Genomic DNA, 6,000 nt, shown 5'->3' on the forward strand with positions numbered 1-6,000 from the left:
TGTTCCAAAAGAAGCAAGAAAGTTTAGTTTTAGCAGTGTTTGTGGTAGTAGGGTATTGTGCGTCAGTTAGACTTTCGTGTTTTGTAGATAGGGCCATAGTGTTGTTTTTTTTCCCTTAATTTGTTCATTGGTCTTCACTGATCATTTTTTTTTTTTTTTTTTTGTTTACTGGCATTATGGCTGAGTAGTTTTATAGTTTCAAAAAGTGTGTTGTGTGTAGTCAAAAGCCACCCTCTCAGGACTTAAATGACACACGAGTACTTTTTGGAGGCTCCACATCTCTGCCTTGATTATTAAGTCTGTGCTTCCTTCAGGTCTAGAGCTGTGGTGGACAGGCAATCTAACTAGTGGCAAAGGGCTTCTTCCCACTCTTTTCTTTGGGGCAAAGCCCTTCTTTTTCCAGTTCTCCTGTGAGGAAGACTTTCGACCAAGTCCAAGAAAGAAAGAGAGAGAGAAGGGCAAAGGTAAATTGAGTAAAGAGAGAAAAAAAGAGGATAAAGAAAAAGAATGCAGAAAAGATGTACAGAAAGGGGAAATTTGGACAAACCAGTACAGAATAGCCCCCCCCCCAGGTCTTCTGTTTCATTGACTGATATTAGATCAAGCATTGGCACCTCTCAGGTTCTGTTCTCTGGCTTCCTTGTTTTCGACTTTGGAACCACTTCTGTTCTGATACTTGACTGCCCATAGTTCATTAGCTGCTTCTTTATCAGATCTGCTTCAGTACTTGCCACCCTAGAACTAGTGTTTTCACAGGAACCATCAACCCAGTCGCCCACAGGAGCAGTGATGTGGACAAACCCTTGTGCTAACCTGCTAAGCCACCTTCAATGGCATCTTAAAGGTCTGGTAGGTCTTCTAGAAGTGTTAGCGAAGTGGATTTGGACAAACTGATGTGGAAATTCCTGAAGGTGCAGATTGACTTGGGGATCATTTCCTGCCTGTTCCCACTAATGGTGGAGAGAGCTGCCTCCTCCTCCCAAACTCCTTTTCTAATTTCTTCTTCACCTATCAGCGTTTCAGATCTGATGATTCTGGATCTGACTCCTGTCCATGGGGTTCCTTTATCAGTGTCAACTGCTTGGTAGCCTTAATGCAGTTGACTCTGGCCTTTTCTGAGCCGTTATGCATCCCTGAGCCAGAAAGACAGAGCCTGCAGCTTGGGGTCAGGGCTGACTCTGACACTGCCCAGTTCAACACTTTCCTGAGGTCTTCAGATCTGATGATGTCCGTCCCCAGTTTTCTAGCCTCGGCATCAATATTTGAGTTTGTTGAGAGGATTCTTTACCATTCTAGAATTGGAGAACTATGCTATTTGTAAGATGCAGGAGAGGTTTTCAGTCAACCTGGTTCTTCCATCATACATCATATTGTTCAGGGTCAGCCTGCATAAGAAAGCCTTGAGCAGCCCCAGGTCTGAGGCTCCTCTGAAGTTTCTGCATCTCGTCCAGTGTCACCTCATCCTCCAGAGGAACACAGAAAGTACCAGTGTAGGAGGACATACTTAGATTCCCCTCGGGAATACTTGAAGTCTCCTTTGGCGCTCTGGGAGAGCTGTTGAGGCAGAGTGGAGGTTGGGCCAAGGAGGCCCCTTCTCCTGAGTAGTTGGTGTTTCTTGGGGCTTTTGTTGCAGGACCATCCACAGCCAGTATAGTACCCTCCCAACAGACTATCTCCTTGATTTAGTGTCTAGGAGAGAAAGTGGAGAGAATTGGTTGTGAGGTATCCTTTTCCTAGAAAGCCTGATAAGATTTTAGTTTTGTCAACAACAGGGCACATTGGATCACTGGGCCTGTGGTCGATGCGATTGTCATAACCAAAGCGACCAAAAAGGATCTCTCAGAGGAGAGTACATCTGTCTACTCTTCAGACAGGCAGTCAAGAGCATTGGACAGGTTTGGGAGCCACACATATGCTTCAGCCATCTTTGCTGTTTGTGCACTGACCTACATGGCAGACCTGCAGTGACTACAGAGAGACTTGGTGAATGAGGTCACTAACTCTGTAGCTTCCTTATGACATTTGAGACTAAGTTTATGGAAACTCAGTTGACTGCCATGATGTTAATTTCCAACATATCCATGCTTTTGTTGTCTAATGCAGCAGATAGTACATCCAGGGTAGCGGGCACCAGCACAGCAGTGAACTGTCATGCCTTGATGCTCCTCTGCCAATATGAGTAATGTTGGAAAGTGTCTCGTTTGAATGCACCATTTGATGTTTCACATCATTTATTTCCACTTTGGACTGAAAAATACGGGCAGTGACCAGGGGCAAGCAAGATGGCAAATCACTGTCTGCCTTGTGGTCCACTTTTCCACTCCTAAATGGACTTTTTCCCTGTGTGCGTGCATGTGTGTGTGTGTGTGTGTGTGTGTGTGTGTGTGTGTGTGTGTGTGTGTGTGTATTGTTTAGGACGTTCCAAGAATTTGTCCAAGATGGCCTGGGAGATAGTGTCCCCATAGCAGAGGAAGGAATTTCAACAGGCATCAGTCTACGGGAAAGAACAGTTCAGAAAATCAGAATTTTAGGGCAACTTCCTCTGATAAACCCATTCAGTGCTCCTGAAGTTTTGCTTGGCTGCTGCACTCTGGAGCCAGTCATGGGGCATATGACTCTCTATCACCACACATTCATGGGTGTTAAGAGTCTTCACCAGAGGCTACACTCTCCCATTTCAGGTTTTCCTGACTTTTTATCATAAGACATTTCAGATGTCTCACATTGACAAAGAAAGCACAGCACTGTGGAAGAGAGAGAAAAGCTACTACTGAAAAGAATTATCATGAGGTCTCACCAGACCAGAGATAATATGAGGTTTATTCAAGATTCTTTTTGGTGTCATAGAAAAACAAGGACTTCAGACACATATTAGATCTAAGAAGATTGAACTGTTCATCAAACAGCCAGTGTTCCAGATGGCAACTGTGCAGTCAGTTCTACCTCTGCTGAGGATGGGTGACTGGATGTACTGGAAAGATCTCCAGGATGCCTATTACCACTTAAATATGGTCAGACAATCCAGGAGTTTTCTGAGCTTATGGCTGGGAGCCAGTAATCAGTTTTGAGGACTGCCCTTTGATCCCTCCACAGTCCCACAGGTGTTAATCAAATGCATGATAGAGATGGCAGCTTGGCTCAGGCTGCAGGGATTCAAGGTATTTTCTTACCTGGATGAGAGGCTCATTACAGCTATGTTGAGAGCATTGCTAATTCAAGCTAGGACCTCCTTGCTCCACTTGTGCCTTGCATTAAGGATCACAGTAAACATTGAGAAGTACAAACTAGAGGCTGTTTATAGGTTGTCATCTGGATACCCTTTCTCAGATTGCCAGGCTTCCTCCTTCAAGGTTGCTTTCTGTACATCTTCAGACCTGTCAGGTTATTCTTTTCTCATAGGCCACCTGCTCTTCTGGTTTTTCACCTCTTAGATTTGATGGCAGCCACCATTTCAAAATTAGTTTTGCCTGGTTTTACATGAGGATACTTCAGTAGACCACATCAGTTCTGTGGCTTGTGAGAGCACATCCATTGCAATATCTGATAAGACTCATGGAGGCATGTTACCAACACATCTTTTGGTGTCGGACATCCGACGTATTGACAGGGCAGTCCTTTGTTTTTCCCACCCAAAGCCACAGTAAATACAGATGCCTCCTCCTTGAGTGAGGGTGTGGTGGTGGAGGGGGGTGGGGTGGGAGGGTTTCTAATGGAAGGAAAGTTCTTGGGACCTGGTGCCAGGTGTGGCAATGAGTGATGTCTTCCCAACACTTCCTGAGAGCATTACATGTCCAGGGCAGATCAACATACTAGTTGAGTCAGAGTATGTTGATGCCTCTTGAGTGGTCCCTTAGTCAGTGGTGTTAGATTTTTTTCAGCTGCTATGGCCAGGCTTACTCTGACCTGTTTGCAACTCCCCACAACAATCAGGTGCAGCAATTTTTTTAACCCATTCCTTCTGGAGGGACAGTCATCAAGGGATGCTGTAGTCCTTGCTTGGCCTCCAGGTCTCTTGTATGTGTATCCACCTCTACTCCCCTAATTATGAAGTTCATGCATATTAATTCTCCCAGATGTCTTCTACCTTGAAAACTTATTGTGGTAAATGGAAAAGATTTAGCATCTGGACTATATCTAAAGGTCTAGATCCTTTCCGAAGCTCAGTGAAGCTATAGGAGAATGAATTTGACTGATATGGACATTAGAAATGACTGCAATCTGAACTTTAGTAATAGAGGAGCCTTTCCCTGATTGAAATAGAACGGTTAAAAACCTAAAATTACATACAAGGGAGCTGAACCATAATCTTAGATCCATATTGTCACCTTCTGTCTCTCTTAACATTCCTTCCCTCTGTTCCCCTTCTAAATTATTTAAGTTTTTTTTTTTTTTTGCTTCTAGGTGACCTTTGAGGCCTCCTTGAAGTTTTCATGTGTTTTAGGTCTGGGCCTGATGGGTTTTTGTTGGTTACCTTTTTAGTGGGATCCAAGCACAGGAGGCGCAAGCTTGATCTGGGGACATTAAGTAGTACAGGGCATTATTTTAGAAGAAGAGTTTGAAATTCATGGTCAAAGTCAGATTCAACAACCACAGGTTGAGATAGACTGAAGAAGACAACATTGATAGTGTTACGGTAAGTACATAATGTTCTTTTTTGCAGAAGGTCAAACTCCACCCCTACCCCCCTGATGCATTTATACCAACTCAGTGGTCACACAGACTTGAAGTGAGAAGTCTCACTACAGAAAGGAATCTCTGGCAGCAGACACTAAGAAACCACTCCATTGGTGATATCTTCATAAAAACAAACAACTGTAACTGAAGAACTCAAGCCCAAAATACATACTGTGCTCACTCCATCTATCTGAATGCATAATATTCCACTCACAACAAGTTGACCAAAAAGCAGTTGACCATCTGGATTCAGACTGTTGTGTATTTGGGCTTTCTCATACAGTATAAACAGGCCAATCATATGAAAGCTTGACATTGTGCACTATACCAATATGTGCATATATGTATGTGTATGTGTGTGTGTGTGTGTGTGTGTGTGTGTGTGTGTGTGTGTGTGCACATATAGCTATATATGTATGTATACTTGTGCATGTGTGTCTATATATATATATATATATATGTGTGTGTGTGTGTGTATGTGTGTGTGTGTGTATATATATATATATATATATATATATATATATATATATAAAATATGTAAATTTGTTTGGGTTGTGGGGGCACACAGTGTTTATGGGTTGACTGTATGAATGTCAACATTTGGCTATTTTGATCTTTCTCAGTAGACAATTCTATATATGTGTATCTATGTATATATATATATATATGTGTGTGTGTGTGTGTATGTGCATATATTTATATATTGTAAATGTGTGTGTGTTTGGTGTGTGTATATATTTATATAATATATATCTCTGTGGTTGTGTATATATATATATATATATATATATATATATATATGTGTGTGTGTGTGCATATATATATATATATATATATATATATATATATATATATATATATATATATACACACACATGTATATTTTTATATATATATATATATATATATATATATACACACACACACACACACACACACATATATATATATATATATATATATATATATATATATATATATATATATATATATATATGAAAAACAAATGAAGACAAACCTTGCGCCAAACCAAATTTATAATACTAATTAAAATCAGCTGAAAGATGTAACATCATTTCATAGCATATCTGAAATGTCAGCAAATGTTTTTGACTGAAGCACAATGTGTCAGTAAGTGTAACTTAATCAAGCAAGTTTAAAAAACATTTTACACATACTCATCTTATTAAAAAGTGAATTAATACATATACATGTTATAAAAATTCTTAAACAATAATTATATTTAATATAAAAAATCTATTAAGGAATTTAACTAAAATTCATAAACAATGTTTTAATTCATTGCCCAAAGATTTGGGTGTATAT

General features: G+C 40.4%; 1 protein-coding gene across 1 annotated transcript in view; it reads left to right on the forward strand.

Moving 5' to 3' along the window:
• Positions 1-6,000, forward strand: part of TMEM67 (transmembrane protein 67) — a 4,866,727-nt gene that overhangs the window by 4,671,449 nt on the left and 189,278 nt on the right. The window lies entirely within an intron of this gene.

This window comes from Protopterus annectens, chromosome 3.part1 (genome assembly GCF_019279795.1).
Source record: "Protopterus annectens isolate FY-2018-M chromosome 3.part1, PAN1.0, whole genome shotgun sequence".
Lineage (NCBI taxonomy): Eukaryota > Metazoa > Chordata > Ceratodontiformes > Protopteridae > Protopterus > Protopterus annectens.